General features: G+C 41.9%; 1 non-coding gene across 1 annotated transcript; it reads right to left on the bottom strand.

The window, feature by feature from the left end:
* Positions 1-20,948: 20,948 nt before the first annotated feature.
* Trnaa-cgc (transfer RNA alanine (anticodon CGC)) lies at positions 20,949-21,020 on the bottom strand. Its single transcript has one exon. It is a non-coding gene; the product is annotated as a tRNA-Ala (tRNA).
* Positions 21,021-21,684: the final 664 nt, after the last annotated feature.

The raw sequence follows: 21,684 nt of genomic DNA, 5'->3' as shown, positions 1-21,684 counted from the left end.
TACCTGAGAGAGCCGCAGACCAAAGATATCTTTATCATAAGCGTATGCCAGGATTAGGGTTGACTTATAGAAGATGGTTCCCGAAGTCTCCACCTCCGAGTCACGGATTGCCCTCTCTAGCGCCAAGTTGAAAAGGAGACAGCCGAGCACATCTCCCTGACGCAGGCCTTTGGTGGTAGCATAAAACCCTGAGAGTTTTCCATCCACCTTTACCTGGCATGTGACGTTGGTCATGGTTATTCTAACAAGCATGATGAGTTTCTCCAAAATTTCTTTCTTTTTTGTAACATAAGCCTAACGCCAACTCACAACTAGATGAGGACTTTAAAGTACAGGTAAAATTACTTAAGCCAACTTCTCGAAAAGAGAGAAAATTTAAGTCATTACCAAATCCTTCACAGGGTAGACAGTTCCAAAAGGTAGGAAGATCACTAAGCTTTATATGTTATGTTATACCTGATGGCTTCAAAGAAATAGGAGACCACAGTCTAGAATTAGAAATTGCAATTATAGAAACAAAATGGCTCCCAATGTCAAGGTATAACTCGCAGACAATTGATGGAATGTGCTTCAATAATGCAGGACTGCAACTTAGTGTTTTTTAAAAGTTTTAATCTTTATTTCTTGCTAAGTTCCTTTTCTGTCCAGTCTTTAGCATACTCCACGATCAGATCTCTAATTCTTCATTAAAAAAAAACAACCAGCAAGAGCATAAAAGCAAATTATAAAACCTTTGTTTATTGGTAAATTAATTCGAAAATTTAAAGCCTTCACATTGCATTGTTGGTTCGCTAGACTCCAAACCCCATTTGCTGCTTTTCCATGTACCAATCACCGTCCGCCAGACAATCGTGGGCAACGAACCAACGTACCGTCGATCGGCTGGCGATAACTGGTGCGCGAGGTTGAAGATTTCATATTAATTTCCCTCAATAAGCGAACGGAATGGTTTAATTACGCCCGAAACCTTTCAAAAGTGGCCGGTCCCGGCATTGTATCCGTGCCGAGGCAATCTAATTTTTATCTCCTCTGATCGCATGTTTTGATCTGTGTGTGTGTCCCTCCAATAAAAGGAGGCCTCTGGAAAAACGACCCCATGCCCGGGCAACCGTTCCCTAAGCCTTTGCGTGTTTATGTTTTGGGGTGTTTGATTGTGATGTGGTGGTGTGGCTCATTTCGATTGAATTGCCTTCAATTTGCCAGACGCATTTGCACCCGAGCAAAGTTTGAAGAAAAGCTTCACCTAAACCTAAACACCCGGAAGTGCTTATAATTGATGCGGCTGTTTGGTGCAGTCTTGGGTGGTGGAGGAAGTGTAAAAGGAAGGAAAGCACACGAAAGAACACATTCACCATTCATTAGCCGTTTGAGGCGTGTGTGAGTGTGTCTCCAAAAAAACACCAAACGAGCTTTATTAACGACCATCGAGACAAGAGACGTCAAACTGACCCCTTCCTTACCTAGTGTTGTGAGGGTTTTCCGGAAGTTTTGCTCAGGCAAAGAAGCGTGCAGCTTTTGTTTTATTATTGTTGGGTAATGTAGTGTGTGTCTGTGTGTGTTTCATCGATCCTGTTGTCGCTCTTTTGTTTTTACCCCGAGCGAAGAAACAAACAGACGTCATTAGCTGGAAACGATGGATGGATAAAAACTGGGCCCGCGTCGTCGACGACCATTATTGTGTCGCCCGCGCCACGCCAATTTCGGCAAGCTCCAGCTGCGTTTTTCCTTTCGGGCCGTGTTGCGACCCCGTGCGTACGTACTTGGCTTCCATTTATCAATAGTTTTTCCTTGAAGAAAGAATAGCTGCACGCAACGGATGGTAGGGAGAGCGGGAAAGAGCGAGACCTCCACGGACCGGATGGGCTTCGGTGCAGACGAGTTGGTGGTGGTTACAAAAATGAGGCCATTAAAAATCAATTTATGCACTATAAATCACATTAGTGTTATTGTTTCTTCTTGCTTGCGTCGTTTCTCACTTCTTTCACTCGTTCTCTCTTTCTCGCAGCTAAACGTTTTAGCACAACCGACCAGCAAGGTTTGCAGTTGCATAGGATCGCACAAAATGGTTTCCATGACCGCGTAAGTTTCGAGATTCGGATGTTCAACGAATGCTCCAAGTTCTTGCAGTTCTTGGCGTAACGTTTGTGTTACATCACGACCGGAAGCGGAATTACCAAATTGGAGAAAACTTAACCCTCCGGAAGAGAAGTTTCCCGAAGAGTTCTTACGAAGAGCGGAAACGAATCGGGTTGGAAAATCAAACGCCACGCCAGGAGGGGAAAATTCACTCACCACTACCACCACCAAGTACAAATTGTACGAAATTAAAGTGAGAAGTGGCGTGGAAGGTTTTTGAGGCAATACCTCTTCCCGGCGTACATCGGGTTTCCGTTTTGGGCTTTGAAATGAAATCGAAAATTAATTACACCGCTTGTGCCAATTGATTAACCTGCACCATGGATCCTCCCGGCGGGTGGTGTGGTTGCTGTTGCTGCATCCCCTAATTGGGACGAGCATCGGTCGCAATGGAAGATAGAAAAACCCTGTTCTTCGGGATGGTAGAATATGCTTTTTCGTTTTGTTTAACTTCTTTCGCTTATTTCCGAAAACGACCATATCATGTTTCTTCCACCAAAAAAAAAAAGGAAAGATGGAACTTTGAAAACCATCTTCCATGTTACGGTCGTTCGAGTGAGGGAAGAACTCCGCCATTGGTAAAACGCAATGAAGGATGGAAATGTGATACATGTACCGATCGATGTTGGGAAGTTACCATGAGGAAAGCGCTAAAGCTAGCTTTCCTTCTTTGAAAATCAGAAAACACACTTCCCGGGACAGGTTTGCTCCTTCACAGAAGCACACCAAGCGTGGTAAGGTTGGAAATCAAATTTCTACGATGGATTAAGAACATTTGAAGGGTACTCAATTTCAACTATTAAGTTGAGGGGAATTTTCTTGAGTAGTTTGCCCTTGTAATGGAAGAAGAATTTTTTTTTGGAGAAAAGAGAACGCTCGCTAAATTAAGTAGGATGAAGATAAATTCATACTGGAGGTTGAAATAATACATCTGAGGCAATATTTATTTATTTATTTATTTATTTATTTCTTTCTTTATTTATTTATTTATTTATTTTTTTCCAGGTCTGTCTCGTAGATGACAGGAAGGAGCATAGAAAGGAATCAAGGAAAAAAGCGTGGGACCATCGATGTCATTGGTGAGGAAACAAGCGATGAAATTAGAGCGGGAATGAGAGTGCCTTGGAGTGAATCGATTCAAGTTCAAGAAGTCGACAACGGTGAGGATAAGAGGGGACCGCTTCAGTGTATCCGGTTAGAAAACGGCGAACAGCTGGTGACCAAACTACTGAAGCGTATTCTAAAATTGATCGAACCCAGCAACAGTACAGAGATTTGAGATATAGAGGGTCACTGATTTCAGAGGGCAAACGAATAATAAAACCAAGAGTTTTATTTGCTTTATTGAGCATGTAGTCGATGTGTTCATTGAAAGACATTGACACTAGACCATTGGAGGACACCAGGTGTAGAAGGAATTAAGGAAGGATTGGAGATTCAAACAATCGACGGACGAGGACACAGGCATATAAATTTTACAATCATCAGCGTAAAGGAGGCATTCGTCTGGAGGAAGAACATTGACACAGTCGTTGACAAACAAAGAAAAAAGAAGAGGACTGAGTACGCTTCCTTGAGGAACCCCAGACATGGCCTCGAAGGAGTCGGAGAGAAAGTCCTCATCTCTGACTCTGTAACTCATACCGTAAAGCTAAGACTTGAGCCATGAAAGTAATGGATCACCAAAACCAAGTTTGATTAATTTCATAATCAATAATTCGATAGGAATACTGTCGAAGGCTCCCTTCAAATGGGCATATATGACATCCACCTGACGGCCGGAAGCCATAGGATTGAAGACAGTAGAGACAAGAGACATGAGGTTAGTGGACGTGGACCGTTTAGGCATAAATCCATGCTGATGCTGGGAAATAAGATTAAGTGCATGAAACAAAACAGAGGAAAGAACGATCGACTCAGGAACCTTGGAAGGAGCACATAGTAACGACACACCACGATAATTTGTGCACAAAGGACGGTCACCCTTCTTGAAGATCGGGATTAACGATGCTTTTTCCAGATCAGGGGAAACGAACCTTCTTTCAAAGACCTACCGAAAACACGGCACAGTAAGGGAGCGAAAAACATTGAACATTTATTTAACAATCAGGACGGGATACCATCAGGACCAGGGGAAAAGGAGTGTTTAATATTTGTCGTTGGGTTAAAATTGTTGTGTAAGACGTACGTGCAAGGCATAGTGCCAATCTATTTCCCTATAACCATTTCCCTGCAGCCAAAGATTGATCATTCAATTATGAGTAAAACCTTTACAAGTAAGTTAGAATTGAATATTTGCAAGTTGTATTTGAAAGATATCCTTATGGAATATCTTTCCATAATCTGAAATTGCTCAGAATTTCAAAAATAAATTCTGAGAAAAGTTCTTTATTGACTTACTTACTTATCCTTATTGTTGCTGACGGGAACAAAACCGGATGCGAAGCACCCGCCGTTGGGTGGACCGATCACGCGAAGGATTGACCGAATCCGAAACTCTCGCGCAGTTTCTTGGCGTTACCAGATTTACTTGGATCAGACGGATAGGCTTATTCCTGGGTCGACCAGGCCAGTTCCTACCAGTGGATCCGCGTATCTGCTGATAACGCGTTGGGACGACGGGAGTCACCGACTTCCCGAGGCGAAGCGGGTTAGCCCTTTTCCTGGACTTGCCAGGAGAAGTATCTGACCGTGTCACCACTACATGACATGAGCTCACTACATGAGCTCTTCATGACATGTGCAGTCTACTAGACCCTGGTGAGTATATTACGATGCTATAAAATGACGTTCCACACACGCGTTTTAAAAGTCCCGTTGACCAAATTCCGCTCGAAGGACTATTAGAGGATTTTTTAAATTATGAAACAATGGCTCAGACGTGTTGGTGAGCAGTTGGACAGTAGAAATACTGTACAGTTTAACCATTGCCCTTTACAACAGGTATTTGAAGCGGTGAAGCTTCGTGAGCCAATAATTAGTGAGCGCTATAAATTTTACGCTTTGTATAATATTTCATATAATTAATAATTTTGTTTACATCAGCCAGAAAGTGCAACTTATGCTTTTTCTACTAATTAAAATCCTCTCAAAATTGATAATAATTGTTTTTTCTTTCAATACAGGGAACTGCAAGTGATAGCGTGCGGCGGGCCAACTTTAGAGAATAGCGCAAGCGCTTATGAAATCTTCAATCCACTCATATAAAAACCTGCAATACTTTAGCGAATCAGCAAAAATAGATAAAAAATTCTCCAAAATAGTTACGGAAGCCGCGATTGATATGGAAAATGTATACTAGCTGGTTGGAGAGTTGAAAATGTGAACAAGCTTTTTTACATTAATATTTTATAAAATTAACTTGTTACTGCGCATGAAAACGAAATGAAAATTGAATTCGTATAGTGATAAAATAAAAAGTATTTGGTTTTTACATAAGTATTTGGTATATTCGATTTCGAGATTTGAACCAGTGCGTATATACTAATGCGTTCAAAAATCGTTTAGCCGTGCAACGGTTCAACAGAACCGTTTAGGTACAAAAAAATATTTTACCTCTTTTCCAGAAAGCTCAGTATACACCAAACGTATATATGTTTTTGTGAATTTTATGTATTGCAAGTATTATCAAAATAGCAACGTGTGTTAAATTTTGGTGAATGCAATTTTAACATATTAACGTAAAAAAGCTTGCTCACATTTTTCAACACTCCAATCGACTAGTTTACATTTTCCATATCAATCGCACCGGCTTCAGTAACTATTTTGGATGAATTCATATCTATTTTTACTGATTCGTTAAAGTATTGGGGGTTTTCTATATCAGTGGTCGAGGATTTCATAAGCGCTTGCGAAATTCGCTAAAGTTGGCTCGTCACACGCTATCATTTTGCATAAAATCTGATGACTGTTTTGGCATGATGTGGTGATGATTTATAATGTAATGTATTGAATTTTTTATGAAGAAATTGGAAATTTTCTATCTACATTTTCCAGTGAGCACGTCAATCGAACGTAAAGTTTTAGACCAAAACGATAATCGATATAAAAATAAGATTTTAATTGTTTAACTCTGTGTCGTGCAACTGACATATTTTAAACTAAAAATAAAATATATTGTATAAGACCATAGACCATAAACTCGACAAAGAATTAAAGGAAAGTTCATTTTTTTATATTCTTATTTTACGACACTTCCCACGTCAACTGTCATTTGCAATTCTTCTCAGCTTGGGTAGAGTTAGTGTTAAGTTTAGCTTTGATATTTGTGCTTTCTTACGTGTCATAAAACATGTCTCCATTTTTTTATGGGAGTTATGCCTCGTTTTCTTTTCACACTCTAGACGATTGATTCCATTTTCTTAGTTGTCGATGAATGAACCTCACTCAACACATCTCGTCAGTGAATTCTGCTTAACAGTCCACCACTACCCCAGCCACCGATTACGTCGAAAGACGTGCAAAATCTTTAGTCATCCACCCAAAAACCCGCCCAACCGGCTTGCCAACCTTCTTGCAATGTGGAAGCAAGGTCCTTAGCTGCTCAGTTTTCTCTCCACACGCAAGGACTCACCACTCCGCTCCGCACTGCCAAGTTGCTTTTAGCTATTGAACGTTTGATATGCCAGCGCAGCTACTGGGCTGCAAGATAAGAACTTGGAGTAGCCTTTTCTTCGCCTGCCCACCTACAGGGATAAAGAAAAAAAGGTTCATGTGACGATTTTTCCTTGCCTGTTGTCTTTTGCTAACTTCTTACACCGCACTCTATAGCATTCCATTGAAAATTCATCGCACAGTGCCATCTCGAAAGTGTCCACTGCTGGCACGGTCGTCTGCCATTCGCACGGGTGTTGGTTTTTATTCTTCACTTCACGTACTCCAGCTGCGGTACATTACAACCCAAGGCTTCATCATTCCATGCATGTCGCGACCGAGGGGCCGGGCGCGCTGAGAGATGAAAGACAAACCACTTTACTCCACTTTGGCTGTTAGTGTATTTTCCATCCGGTGGTGGCGGCGGTGATGTCCCGTTTCGTTTTTCCTTTTTGATTCTTCCCGTCCAATTGCGTCTTACATTTTGCCCATCTCTTCTGATTTCGTGCGCTTGGCCGATTTAGTAGTGAAGTGAAAATATAAATGGAATGCACATACCCACACGAGATGGGTAGGAGATAAAAGCAAAAAGCGATATGTAACGCTGCCATGCCGCTGCCCAGACGCGGAAGGAATCAAATTTCATTCACTCATTCTCACTTTGCCTAACTTGCCCCCGGGGCAGTGGTGTGGCAGGAACACGGGGTGGAGGGGCTGTTGATGATGGTCCGCAGATTTATGGTCCGCACCTTAACAACACACGCACGCACGATACGAACGCATCCCGTGCAGGTTGTACTTTTCGTAGGTTTTAAATGTATTTTTGTGAATGTTCTTTTTCCTTTCGGCGGCTTCTGGCAGTCGACCTTCTCGAAGCTGAGGAATGCTGTTGCAGCATTGCGAGGAATGTTTAAATAGAAGGTTATGCAGCTCTTTCGAGCGAAATTGCAAGGAATGTGAACGAAGCATTTCAAGTCATGTACGTGATAACGTTAAGGGGCTTTTCGATTTAGCGAGCAGCTCTAAAAGGAAAACTCTTAAATGGTATAAGAATAACCATAATCCTTCTTTTTTTCTTATTTGGCCGTATGATTGCTTGATGTTTTTCCTGCCACCGAGATGGGAAGGTTATGTTTTCAGATCGGTAGTTAAATAGACTAAATCTAATCAGCGGTTAATGGTTTAGTTATCGAAAGAAGTAATTTTATTTACGATTTTTTAATTCGACGTTACAAAAATGGCATATAATTTTTTGGTAACTAATTAGCCTACTTCACCAAAATTTCTTATAACACTTTAAGAGAACTGATAGCATCTTTACTCAGATAAGGAACATGCTTTGCTTCGGGATGTAGATTTATAGAATATCAGATTTTTTCCGATTCCTGGGACATTTAATTGGCAGATGATGACTCTAGATCTTGAGCGATATAGAGGAATCTATCAAGATTTCCCTGTAGCAAGGATTTCCATGTTAAATAAGCCATTTTATAAACCGTAATAACTCGGGGATCGTTAAGCCCGCCCATGAATAAATTCGTGACATAGGAGCCTTTCTCCTACTATAAATGTTGTTAGGTAAGCTAGATTAACGTTGTAGGATAGGCAGATAAGTTATTTTCGCGGTAATTTATGAGTAGATAGTAATGGGTAGTATGATTAGTTACAGAAAATAAAATCACAATCAAATACTTCTTTCGAGTGTTCACATCATTGCAAAAGCATTGGCAATTCTACGTTTCACGTAAAACACAGAATTTAGAATAAAAAAGCGTAAAGAGACGCTGCATATAGTCAAGAAAAATTTTGTAAACAATTCAAATGTACAAAAACCTTATGCTGAATGTATGCTAAATATATACTAATGTACTGGGGATCGTTAAAACAAGAAGAAGTTGTAGTAAGTAGGAGCTTTAGAACTATTAATGCCTTCGGATTGAGGCGGTGGTGTAGGCGACATCGTCGTCGGTCTTCAAACGGCAGGACCGGGGTTCAAATCCCATACCCGTAGTGAGGACTGACTATCCAACTACGTGGTATCGGGAGAGTCTAGCTGTAAGCCATTGGATGGCCGGCGTGACACTTAGAAGGTCATTAAGCCAAGAAAAAAAAATGTCTTCGCATAGTTTTTAGACATGGATGTCGCTAGTCGCAAGCCAAGACCATTGCCAGGTTGTTGTAAGAAAGGAGAAAACGATCCTATGATGGTTCAGTTAAATGAGCTGTGATTAACTGCTGCTTGTTGTTCTTAAGGTTACAACAACATCAACAAGAAGTACTTTTACACTCAATAATAGCTAAAGTATAATGCAAATAGTCCAAAGAATAATAAAAGGCAAATTCAAAGTATTATAATCAAAGAATTGAATTTTGAACATTTTACAAGCACTATTTTATTACATTAACGATTGAGTTCGTTTAAATGTAAGGTTCAGTAGCCATTTGATCCATTCGTGCTGGTATTTAATATCAAAACCCTTGTGTTTCGAGCGAAAATGGTTGGTGTTTTGGTAAACAAAACTTCACCGTCGAGAGCGAATTAGAAAGCTTGAGTTATAGTTGTTTGACAAACGGGAATCATTCAACCTAGACCCAGCAAACTCGAAAGCATTACTAAAAACTTTTATTCCGTCCCACCAGCAGTTCCCCGGGCCTTGATTGTACCTTGATGGCGCAAAAATAGCTCGATCTTGATTGCTTAGTGAAGTAAAACGAAAAGATAAAACCAAAACTGAGCGAGAAGAAGGTTTTCAGATCGTGTGTTCTTCAAAGATTTATGGAAAAGTGCGCGAAAATATTCAACCCACCAGTTTGGGGCCATTAGCGTGTGGGATAAATCTTGCCGCGGGTGTGTTTCGCCGTTCCTGCGCTGTGTTGTTGCGGAGGGTTTAGTGAATTGCCGAATTAAAAGTAAATTCCCTCACATCTGGGGTAGGTCACGTCACAACAACGCTGCCACACCAGCCGTTGCACGTAAATCACCATCATTTGGGAGGGTGGGATAGCGGCGTACGATTCGCATCAAACATTCCTCACATGCTTTCGTTACGGTGGACGGGTGGAATGAATGTTAGACCGTCCGATTGCCCGGATTTTACGGGAAAATCATTCCCCGAGTCACTTTTCTTAACCTCGTCCGTTGTATAGGTCTTAAACGGTGTGAGTGTTGGGAAGGGACTAACGGCGTAAAGTAATGCTTGTACTGAAGCTGACGATGTACAAACCACATCATCGATGCAATCCGATGCAATCGAATCCGGGGCCCTGAGAAGGGAGCAACCGAGAGGATCACGTTTCGTTCCGTTGCTACCAAATGCCCAGCGCACAGTAGCACTGCTGTGTAGTTGCATCCCTTCAGTGTCAACGTGGGTGTTCACTTTCTGTATCGCCAAAGGATCTAACTCGAACCTGCTGCCCCATCCATGTGAGGCTTCTGCTCCAGCGAGCAAGTGAATAGATTGTGATGAAAATCTATCCTCCCGTTGTAACTATATATCCGTCAGCCAGGTTGGATGACTAAAAGTCATCCAATGGGAGGCGAGGGCTAGGGACCTTTTCTACCGAGTATCGGGTGTGCCGTGGTCTAGACGCTCGTGTCGAGATTTCCAAGCGAGTAAGGTCTCCATGGTACGTTCTCGATTAATATGTAAATTGTGGCAGCATGAAGCTCGCCTCGCGGAGGCCAGATGTCAGCCGGATGTCATTCGGGTCGTTGCAAGTATACGAGCGATTGATTGTACGCCGACCGGATGACACGACCTGAATGTAGGCCAGCCATTCTAGAACACCATCAGGACTTGCACAACTAAAAACAGTACAAAACACATACACAGCCTTTAGGAAAATGGGCGTGGAACCTTAGAGTAGAGCAGCCAGGCTACAGTAATTGGATCGCAATTGCTTTATCAAAAACTGATGTAAAACCCACCTCGCTTGCTTCTTCAAACTGGTGCACATTCGAGACGTCTGGTAAGAATTGTAAAACCCTCGATTCATAAACGATCGTCGACGATGAGATCACATACGTATTTATGTGGGGCTGTTGAATAATTCGACGCTTCTTTGCTGACTTCGTAGCGAACCAGAATTAAGGGGACAAAGTGACACTCTTTTACGAATAAAAAAAACGCACTTATTTAGTCAAATTTGATTCCGACCATTCATTCGCCATTCATCCGTGAACCATTGTGCTTCGAATTATTCATAAATTCAAATGCGGAGGTGAACAACGATCATCGCACTCAATCGGTGACGTTGATGATCAGCAGGAAGCTCAGAGAGGGTGAGAGGCAGCAGAGTGGTCATGTTAAAAACAAGCATTGTAATCCCATATTGCATCAGCATCAGAATTCTTCAGCAAAGGTACATAGGGGTGACCCTTAGAAACTCGTGTCTTGATTCAACGTATCATTAGATTTTTTTTCTTTCTTTCTTCGTTCTCTGTCTGAGCCTTTCAAAGTCTCACTCCAAGCCATACAAAAGGTATACTTTACAGATCCATCCATAGAGACGTTGAAGTTTATCTTGAAGACTTCAATGTCTGTTCCCACACCGATCCCAAAATCAAGAATCTGAGCTTGAAGTGCTCATCCACGAGTCTAGAAAGCAAACGTTCGTCGTCGTTCGACGGTTTTTGCGCTAAATCATCAAGGCAAGTGATCGCGCGCCATCCTGGAGCCGTTCTAGCAGCTGCAAAGCCACTTCAAAGCTCCAAACCTTCAATTATTCGGGTAAGGCAACGGATCATCGTAGAAAAAGCATATGGCGATGGTTTTCAATGGGTCCGTGAAAAATAAGTTTCATTTGGCTTTTCAAAAAGAGCCTCCAGTCACGAGCAAATAAATTCACTCGATATCGTGAATTGCGTGTCGCACTGGCGTCGCACGAAAAGCAACGATTCACAAACTTCCGAACACCATCAACGTCGTCGTGCGTCAGAAATGGGTGTCGTTTGTCGCTCGAAGGAAATGGGATTTAACCCGTACACAAACAGTGTACAGCAAACGGAACAGGAGCGGAAAAAGCAGAAAAAGCAACACAAACAAATCGTGATAAATTACTATCGTTTACATTTATCATGATGATCCAGTTTCTTCCCACCCCAAGCCATACCTTGCACGTCAGAGTCTGTCTGTCAGCAATGCCGCACAAAAAAGGTTTTACGCGGGCTATATCTGTGCGAAACGGCACCGTAAATGGTCGTGACGCGAATCGACGGGGACGAACGTATTACACGGGACACGGGCATGATCGTGCACTATTAGAAAAAAAGTGTTGTCATCCGGTAAGGTTAGGTCCAGAGATCTGATGCTAAGGAACGGTGCAAAACTGACGATTAATCGATCGTAATGGTGCATTCGATTGTTTCCCCTTACGGCTAAACGTTTCGTAATCCGCTCGACCGTAACCTTGAGCGGCAGAGGGAAATAACGCGCGTGAGTCATCCGAATACGATCGGTGGTTTTACGCCCGTCTGATGCCCTTTTTTACTATGGCTGTTTGTAATGCCGATAAGGAGCATTCGTACAAAACGGAATAATTACTTACACACTGTACCTCATCTGATATAAAAGATAAGCTGCTGCCCAATACTACCGAAAATATAAACCAGTGAAAGGGTTACTACTGCGAGAAAAAGCTAAGCAAAAGCAATAAATTGTCCACCAGTGTGTGGCGGATCGTATTCCGTCGGCAACCGGCAGCCAGCACCGCTTGTGATGCATAAATCATGAGCGACTGACAGCTTTACCCGGGCCGGCTAGGCGTGGGCATCATTTTAGATCATCAAAATCGTGCATTGTAAGGGAATAGTGTCCCGCTTAAAGGTGGAACTACATCGCTAGCATCGTATCATAATTTAGCGTTGAATGCTTAACGGGCGTGACAAAACAGCAGCAAGGGCAATTGTTTTGTTAGGGTTTTTTTTGTTTTTCTCAACCGTTTATGAAAATATATGTGCGTAGGATTTGTCCTGCAAAGCGTGTGGTTTAGTGCTTTATGCTCGACACAGTTTTTGGTGCGGTTTAGATGTGGAACATTTTGTCGTTTGATACGGCAAACCAATTAGTAGGATTGGTAAAGGTAGCGGAGGAATGAATGTTTTGTTCATATTTTAAATATAAACCTAAGTAAAAGTATTTACATTGAAAAAAAAAAAATTGTTCACCAAATATGCCTCCTTAAAACCCAAATATAAGGAGATGCCCCAAACAAAGCATGAATTCTTTCAAGTAAAGTTAAGATAATACTGCGCTATTAGTTCAAACGAAACGGCTGTGGCCAAAATAATCGAGGAACTAGGTTTGCTGGCTTGTCCGTACTCAAAGCGCTCAAGCTTATTGGGAGATACTTTCTGATTGTTGGTGTTAAGAAATTTGACACTAACAATATTTTCATACTCGTTCACTCGGTTATTCGTTCTTCTCCCAAGATTTACTCTTCGTATGAATGGAGGAGAAGATGCTGAACACGATGAGGATTATTATTATTATTGTATATTGATCGTCCGCCGTTTACGGCTTAACGAAGCAGGAGGATTACAGTTTTACAAGACTTCTAAATTAAAACATATGTATTGTACAGATAATTAGTTCGTAGTAAGACGGATGCGTAACAGATTTTTAAACGTGAAAAGAGGCATTTTAAAGCCCAACATGTGCGAATGCCTATTGAATCGGCGTATTAGGGGGGCATTATCTCCATACTCCGTGCGCGAGCGCGTAACAAGTAACATTAGGTGATGTCTGGCGGATAGTCTGGGGACATTAAATCTAAGTTCTCCTAATAAATAGGGATCGTCGATAGTACCTGAAAGAAGTCCTGCTATGAATGTGGCTTGATGCAAATATCGCCAATGTTCCAGAGACTCGAGGCCTAACAGTTGACAACGCTCAGTGTGTGATGGGAGGGAGGAACTATCGGCCCATCCTAACTTACGAATCGCGAAACGTGTGAACTTTCTTTCGACAGCATCCGTTTATCCATTCGTTAGTGTATGGACAGCACACAGGTGAGTAGTATTCAAGGAGCGATCGAACCAGTGAGCAATACAGAGCTTTTAAACACCGGGAGTCGTCAAAGTCACGTGTCAGTTTGAATATTAATCCTAGAGCTCTATTGGCGCGGTTGATAACGTTGTCGTAGTGAAGTCCTAAGGACAATTTTTTGTCAAGTAAAATACGCGTAAGGGACAAAACGAAACACTTTTCGGTACATAGAGACAAACAGTTGAGGACGCACAAGTTGTTGAACACCGAGACAGCTTGCTGTAGTTTAGCACAATCTTTGATCGATTTTACGAGCATTAACAGTTTGATATCGTCAGCGTATAGCAAATAGCAGTTGTCAGGTAGAAGAGAGCATACGACGTTTATGTATAAAATAAACAGCAATGGTCCCAGATTGCTACCCTGAGGAACTCCTGAGGTGCTTATGAAAGGGCGAGAGATTTGCTTAGATTGTAGGGCTAAATCTGTATATTCCGGCCATCAACACCCAGGCGCTGCTGACCAGCAGGTATGTCGCAGAACAGGACTATCTGCGAGTCGGGGGCCAGCAAATTTTGTACGCGGGAAACTCGCCGAAATTCAACCCTGTTCCAACAACATACCCGTGCCTCAGAAAGGTTGTCATGCTGCTAGCGTACATACCAAGCACAACAGATAAGATCACCGCCCTAGCGATTCGTCGGATGTTAGTTGAGAGGCTTCCCGACACAAAGGTCGAGCAGGAATCTCCAACCGTAAACTGGCGACTACTGTGGGGCAACATCGGTTCGCAACGGCTGTCCTCCAAACAGAGATTAGTCTTGTACTTGCTGGCACACAATAAAATAACTCACGGAGAGCTATTTTCCAGGATGAATCGTGGATCCTCAGCTTGCGCAGAGTGCTCTCAGGTGGATACAATTGAACACAAATTTGCTTTGTGTTCCAGAGTGTGATCAGAGTGCATCAGAATACAGCCTGGAGTATTCTGATGCAAGCTATCCAAAACGTCGAGCCCTCCCTTACTCCCTCATTCCAATCCCTCCGCTTATCTTTTCTAACAAATGTTAGTAAAAGTAAGCGGATTCCAATGCTATGTTTGTTTGCTAACTACACCATCCACATTGTTGGAAACAACAATGCTGTGATTGATGTAGAAGTCCTTAAATGTTCATTGTAACCTTTGTAGTTGATTCTCATATCGAGTTATTGTTTTCTTTGAATTGTAAACTAGAATTTAAGGTTTTTTATGTTTTTTTTTCTTCCTATAAATGTTTTAAAAAAAATTAAAAAGTGTTCACGTTAAGTCCTCCTAAAGCTCTTCGATTTTAAGTCAAAGTCTCCATTCTAGCTAGAGAATCAGCGACAGATCAGCATCAATTGAATAGATAGCCAACCAATCACTCCACTTCAGTCTGAGGTCATTCTTGGATCAGTTTCGTGGCCAAGACGGAGGATCTTCTGATCACAAAGTTCTCGAAATAGCTTGATTTCGTACAATTAATGACAAACTCATTTGTTGCAGACACAAACACTTTAAATAAAATGGATTGATTGCATTAAAACTGTTGTTTCCATAGCTGCAAAGATTGGTTTAAAGCAAAAAACACTCGTAACAGAGGTTCTATTACATTCAGCATGCAGTCTGCTAGCTTTTCGAAATAACCTCGACGAATGTTTAACTCACTGACCTTCTACATTTGAAAGTAATGTGTGTCATAAACACAAAAACATTCTCCTTGTGGCAGATATGTTTTGCCATACTTTACTTTCAATTGAATAATTCATTTTCGCGTGTGAGAAAGGGAGAAACAATAAAAAAATAACATCACAAAATGCTTATTAAATCGTGATCAATTTACGACCCACTGAGATAGGATCAAGTAAACGGTCGAACCTACCTTCCTGTTGATGTAAACGCTGATCACCACGCTGTGGCCCAAATGGCTGACAATAATTTTAGCCCTAGAATCACAGTTCTATTAGCAAGAAAAAGAGATTTACAAAAAAAAAGTCAAGATACTTGTAAAATAACACAAAATTGGTGATCGCACGTGTGGTTTCCCCCCTTTCTCTCTCTCCCTTGCTCTGGGGGCGCTTACCAGGGCTGACTGGGGCGAGTGCAATGCAGCGGAGGTTTTTTTTATCTTGATTGTCAGACAGTCACGATACGAGCCGGGTAGAGTCGTTAATTAAAATCTACAATCGAAACAACACGTCCGTGCGACGGTTGGGTCCCGGCGGTTCGTCATGTTCGTGCGCGTTTGGGTTTTGTTTCATTTTCATTACATTTTTACGCCTCTAGGTGTAATCTGCGTTTTTGCAATTCAACGCTCGAGCTTTTGCGCTAATTTCCCCAACGTCGGCCAGCAGCCGATTGTTATTTTGTAGTTCAGTGTTGCCGCTTCTCCGCTACCGTACCCGGGGTTGGCGAGCTATGGCAACAACAGCCGCCATTAATTCTATCACCCATCACACACGGCGGTCCGCTCTAGCCAAGATACGGGCCGGTACGCGCCGGATTGACTCGACGATGAGACAACGTGCGTGCGTTTATGGTGCAGTTGGAAATAGAAGATAATCGCACAACTCAACCATCAGCACCGGGACCAGTGCGAGGTGTGTAGGTGAGAAGGGATGATGAAATAATGATCGGAGTGGTGCACGAAACGTAGGGTAAAAGGGGGGAAGCCAGTTGAGCCATCCGCTTTTTCAAAGGTAGACTGACAGAAGAGACGACGGAAAGAGCGAGAGGCCTCACGAGATTGCTGTGGAAACGCGCGCTGTTGCGGGCTGCAAAAAGGGGGTTTAATTCGCATTATTAAGCTTGATTTATACTTTTATTTTCATTTCGTAGGAAATTGTTGTGATGTGTTTGGGATTGTATGTAATTTCTTTTCCTCCTTACCACGGGAGCCCTTCGCCTGCTTTGCGCTTTCCTTCAACTGGGGCGCACAGCGTCTGTACGTGTTTACGAAGGGTTTAAACCGCTTACTTCACAAAAAAAAAGAGACTACGCAAAACACCTTTCATGGAACAGTTCCCAAATACGTTCGGGAAGGTTGTGTGCTGTTTTTTTTCCTTGGTTCCTTGGCTTGTTTGTATGAGGCCATGACTATTTTGACGGTTTGTCCCGGATGCAGCTGTGGTTTTTGAAGTAATAGCATTCAAGGGGGGGACAACTTGCAACATGCTAGAATAATACTTGATAGGTTGATTACGCGAGACTTGGTTGATGGGGAGGGAGAGGAAGAAGCGGGTTGAAATCCCCTGCCAGTGTGTGTGTGTGTCGTTATTATCATGCTGGCGCCTTAAAGAAAAAAATAGATTGATTAAGCCTGTCGAGCTGTCACATTCGAGCGGAAAGAGAACGACTAAATGTTATTCTTTGTTGTTAAGTTGTTGCGCGGTTTTACTATCTATAACACGACTTAACAAGACCGCGACAGAAGGTCAACGCCAACAGCAGGAAAAACAGTAAAGGTGGCCTCCTATTCTCGTGGCCTAATGATTGGAAGAGTTGGCCTAAGACTTGATGCGGAACTTTTGTTTTTCTTTGATTACATGTTTTGTTGTGACCTCTCACGCGGAACAATCGCTAGCGAATTACTTACAGAGTTTTCTAGTTGACCTAGTGATGTTACTGCCATTTCTAAACTCTGATCAATATGAATTCGACAACTAATAGAACAAATTGGAGTCTTTTACACTTTCTTAAAGTCTTCCAAATGAGACGAAGCCGATAATTCAAATACAGTACGGGACAAAATAAATCATACGCGCAAAGTAAAATTGCTCTTTAAGGAGTATTTTCTTTATTTTTCAGATAAAAACCATTATTTATTCGAAAGAATTATAGTATTTTCATTAAAGTTTTAAGTAATGCAGAGAAAAATATTTAAAATAGCTTTATATGCATACAATAAGTTGTTGTAGCAAACAGTTGGTTTTTAAGCATGGAAAATAAATAAAATAAATCATACACTTTAAAAAAACATTTTTTCCTGCCATGACAATTAACTAACGTTCTGGCAGCACTGTAAAACTAGCAGCCCTGTAGCTTAGTTGACAGTTTTATTACTAGGAAAGCTAGTGGATCAAAAAATTTGCGTGATATGAAAAGTGTAACACGTCAGGAAAACAAATTCTGGTTATAAACGATCGAAAAAAAGGAATTGATTTTTCCGGAAAATTGCTGAAAAGTATTCGATTTCTATTGGAGCTGTGCAGCATATCTGGAAAAAAAAACTACGAAACCTTTGGAATTGTGCGCAACTTATCTGGACAAGGACGTCATCGCGTAACGACGCGCCGTGATGATGCGAGAATAATTCGGATGGCGAAGCAAACCCCTAAGTTGTCTTCCAGGGAAATTAAGGAAACGATGAATCTGGATGTCCGTACCATCTGGATCGCCGTACCATACGCCGGCGCCTCAACGAGAGTGGGTTGAAAAGTTATTTTGCATCGAAGCGCCCTTTCTGAAGCATGTCAAACAAACGGAAAATATTGGAATTCACCAAAAAGTACGCCGGGATTTCCATAGACTTTTGTAAAAGCGTTTTGTGGAGCGATGAGAGCAAGTATGAGGTGTTTGAACAAAAACGTCGATCCAGGGTATGGCGCAGATCCGGTGACGCACTTAAGGAACTTTACATTCAGAAGACGGTAAAGCATGGAAGGGGGAATATTTTGGTTTGGGGATCGTTTGCGTTGTCTGGAGTCGGAAATTCAGTGAATAGAGAATTTATGGTGTTATTTGGACGACAAAGTGGACAAAAAATCGATCTCCACCAAAGACGACTATTTTGATGTTTTGAAAACACCGTGGGAGTAAATTGATCCAGAATATCTATGGAATCTCGTTGAAAGTATGCCTCGTCGATTAGAAGCGGTGCTGAAGGCAAAGGGTGATCATACCAAATATTAAAGGATAAAGGGATCCTCATCCTTTCCTGAAAGATAGCATATATGCCTAGAAAGATAGCTAATAACTTCACTTTTACAACATTATTGCCTGAGAATATTGAGCTTGTAGAAAGAATAGTTAAAGCGTATGAATTATTTTGTCCATTACTGTACATAACTAGACACTACTATTTCAGTGCTAATATTGCTGACGTGAACGGGCCAAGTGTAACAGGCTAGTGTCCTCCAATGTCTTGCAACATGATCAAGTTTACAATCATTATTTCGGAAACCCCTGAAACTGGCTGGCGTAAAAACGTTTTAAATTAATTCACACACAACACGACCCTTATACGGCCGTTCGAAGATTTCCAAAAAACAAAAACCCTTTTGGAGTCCACTACCAGCGTTTAAAAACATTGTATATCTGCCAACCGGGTCTATTTCTGTCTATTTTGACACACACACAGCCAGATAGAAATTGTGGTCGCGATGTAACATTACAACTAAATCCTCGGTGGCCCAGTTCCAGATGTAAGCTCGCACCAAACAGTCCATAAAACGGCGTAATGGTGCTGTGCTGACTGCTTTAGCTAATGGTTGACTGAGCAGTGTCCGTTGTAGTAGTAGCCTTACTGCTGCTAAACCAACACGAGGACAGCACACAACAGACACGCTTTTGCTGTGCCGAAAAAGAAAAGAAGCACTGCCCCTGCAGCTGATACAACTACACTGTTAAAGGAACTGCTGCTGTCAAAGTTGTTTTTTTTTTCGCTTTTCGTTTACAACTTCTTCTGCGATTGTTTGTGAAGGATTAAATTCGATTAGGTAATTAATGGCCTTATTTATGGCCTCGGGTTTCGTATTAGCCGCACATTTGACGGGGGGCCGCCGCCAAGGCATGCTGCTCCGTTGATGTTATTGGCGTGTTTCACCTGCATTATTGTTTTTCGCATCGCTAATGCGGCTGTACGTGTAAACGCTTTGAAAGTAGCGGTACACTGGGGGTTATGTAGCGTTGTTGCTTGCCTCTTCATTTTTTTTTCGTGCTTCTGTAATTGTTAACACTGTACACTCTACCGCTTTGATTGCATTCTTCACATTTGTAGCAGGTTTCACAGATTTTGATCTTTCCGGCACCAGTTCGATGCACAATCGACTACTTTACTTACCTTGTTGCGAGCGATGGGTACCATCATCATCCATTAGCAGTACTGTCTGTCTCGCGTCGGCCGTGCACAGAAAACGCACACAAGAGGTTGCACACGGCAAAATCGATTAACTTGCTCGCACACACACAGCAACAGCCGACATCGATAAAATATGGTTGCAACTGGTTAACATTTGCACATAGCGATGATAAAAAAATGGCAGATTTCCTTACAATGAGTGCTCTTTGGTTGCGCTTTCCAGTGGGGTAATCACGATCCAATCGATTATTGATGGATGAGCTGATTTACATGAGAACAAGGTAAAGGTACGGCATTGATCAGTAGCAACAAAACATTAAGAAATAAAGAGGGTTAAATTGAGTTTAATTAATGGCGTACAAAGGAGGGAAATTAAACTATGCTTGCTGGTATTTTTGTTCAATAATTTTATTGATATTTTCATTACTAAAAACAGTAAGTGAAATTTATATATTCAACGTATACTACGGACCAAGCTTCTTACTAACGGTGTTCCGGCTTTATCATTATTGATACACATTGTGGTTGGAATAACTTTAAAAGTTAAATTGAACTAACGCTTTTGGCATCGATTTTAGTCAAATTTGTATTGACTTTTTATGTTACAATTATTAACAACACCAAAAAAAGAGCTCTCATCACACAAGATTTCAATCCAACCAGCACTCTCTGCAGTCTTGTGGATAGTCGGATTCTTGAAAACATTTGCTGACATTCCACCAAAGTTATAATTATGAAAAATTTGTTTTGAACAAAGCACAGCCACAGGATCTAATCTCATAAGATGTCATTTTCACGACAAATCTTCAATTGTACAAGTTGAAAACACAATTCTATGATGCTCAATTTGAGCGTCAAGACATAATATATTCAAACATAACATTTGAAAGAACATTTCTGGGTTCCGGTTAATTTGCGTTTCAGCCACAACAATTAATAGGAAGTACTAAAGAATTGAAAATTTGAATGAAACAATGCGCAATGTTTGCAACATGACCAAAACATTTGTTGTGAAAACAAACAAATACAAGAGTAAAATATCATATGGCAATTTTCGTTCTAATTTCAGTAAAAGAAGCCAACATGAAGTGAATGTCATTGACAACAACTTAGTAAAAAACCGAAAAAGTCCACTTGGAGACGCCGGGGATTGAACCCGGGACTTCTCACATGCGAAGCGAGCGCTCTACCACTGAGCTACGTCCCCGTCGAGAAAACCGGTCGCCCAAACGCACACATAAGCTAGCGCTCCTTACGTCACACATGTTTCTCACCCAACGGGATCAGCCGCATGCTATGCTCTCGTAACCTACCTTTTTCGCTCTCTTCTTTTGCTTCTTCAACGCGTAGTAGCAACCCCGTCCGCGATACGCGTTCATGTTACGTTCATTCATAATCAAGCCGGGCGGCTGCTCTGTGTGTGACCGGCACTAAGGCGACACACACACACACACGAGCGAGCGCGCGCGCGTGAGGGTGGTTGATGAGATGGATGGGTGGTACTGCTGCTGGTGAAGTTCGCGCGGTTTGGGATTCTCTTCACTTCGCGTGGGGTCGATTTATTTTTAGTTCGTCGCTACTGGTGCTACTGCTGCTGCTGCTGCCTGTTACCGCGATGTCGTCTAATCTCGCGGCCTCTACGTTTCTTCCGGCCGGTGTTGCGGTACGATCAAAGCGCGTTCGTTCGAACAAATCACCTTTAATTCGTCTGTTTTGTCAATTCTTTCCTACAGGAAGAGGAAAACAAAAACCCGATCTCCCAACCGGAAGTTTCACACAGTTCGATCGATAAAACACATCCAATCGAGTAGGAGATGGGGAGAATGTTTTGCAAGGCCACCAAGACAAGACAATGCTGTAGTTATCGTGTG

Source organism: Anopheles maculipalpis, chromosome 2RL (assembly GCF_943734695.1).
Source record: "Anopheles maculipalpis chromosome 2RL, idAnoMacuDA_375_x, whole genome shotgun sequence".
Taxonomy (NCBI): Eukaryota; Metazoa; Arthropoda; class Insecta; order Diptera; family Culicidae; genus Anopheles; species Anopheles maculipalpis.
The sequence above is the reverse complement of the archived record's forward strand: the minus strand, read 5'-3'. Positions and strand labels throughout refer to the sequence as shown.